The sequence below is a fragment of the Choristoneura fumiferana genome, chromosome 4, assembly GCF_025370935.1.
Source record: "Choristoneura fumiferana chromosome 4, NRCan_CFum_1, whole genome shotgun sequence".
NCBI lineage: Eukaryota > Metazoa > Arthropoda > Insecta > Lepidoptera > Tortricidae > Choristoneura > Choristoneura fumiferana.
The window spans coordinates 14,476,013-14,476,980 of NC_133475.1; positions in this window are offsets into that span (position 1 = coordinate 14,476,013).

A 968-nucleotide genomic window follows, 5' to 3' on the forward strand; every position below is an offset into this window, starting at 1 on the left:
AACTATAAGGTTAAGTTTTCTTGAGAATTATTGGTGGTTTAAGAGTAAATAGCAGCCTAAAGTATAAAATATACCTAAACTTGCAATATTCCGTACAAATTAGAAAAATATTACTTAATTTTTTCGTAATGGCTACGGAACCCTATTTCGGGCGTGTCCCACACGCTCTTGGCCAGTTTTTAGTTAGTTTGTTTGTAAGTTAGATTTAGTTTAGTAGTTTTATTTATAGTTTTTTAAGGCAGTCGGGTTTTTAGTAATTTTTTATTTCCTTCCTTTTTGATGATTCTGTGAAAATGATAGCTTTAAAGCAGTGTTTTTCAATCTGTAGGTAGCGACCCCCCGTGGTTGCCCGGGGGTCACATTATCTTTAAAGCAGTGTTTTTCAATCTGTAGGTAGCGACCCCCCGTGGTTGCCCGGGGGTCACATTATTTTTAAAGCAGTGTTTTTCAATCTGTAGGTAGCGACCCCCCGTGGTTGCCCGGGGGTCACATTATCTTTAAAGCAGTGTTTTTCAATCTGTAGGTAGCGACCCCCCGTGGTTGCCCGGGGGTCACATTATCTTTAAAATACTCTCTCCGTTATTGTGTATTATTCAACGTTTGTATTATCAACGTAAAATAATACAACTGTATTACGACATGAAAAAGTTTGAAAAACAATGCTTTAAGTTAAGATTGGTTTTTTGGAATCTTTTTGTCTTTTTTTTTAATTTCAATTCCAAATCTTTTGTTACTTTTACGGTCATCCCGTAAAACCTATATCGAAAATACAAACTGAAATATAGATGCACAGAAAAACCAGAAAAATAACCCCACCGTATTTTCCGTCTTGAAATTTCAACCGCTGAGCTTAGAGTCTTGCAATTTTGGACAGTTGTTCTTAACACAATCTCAATGAAAACCACGATATAAATTTTGGGAATTTCCAGGGGAATTTTATAAAATCTCGGAATTTCAATTACCAGATC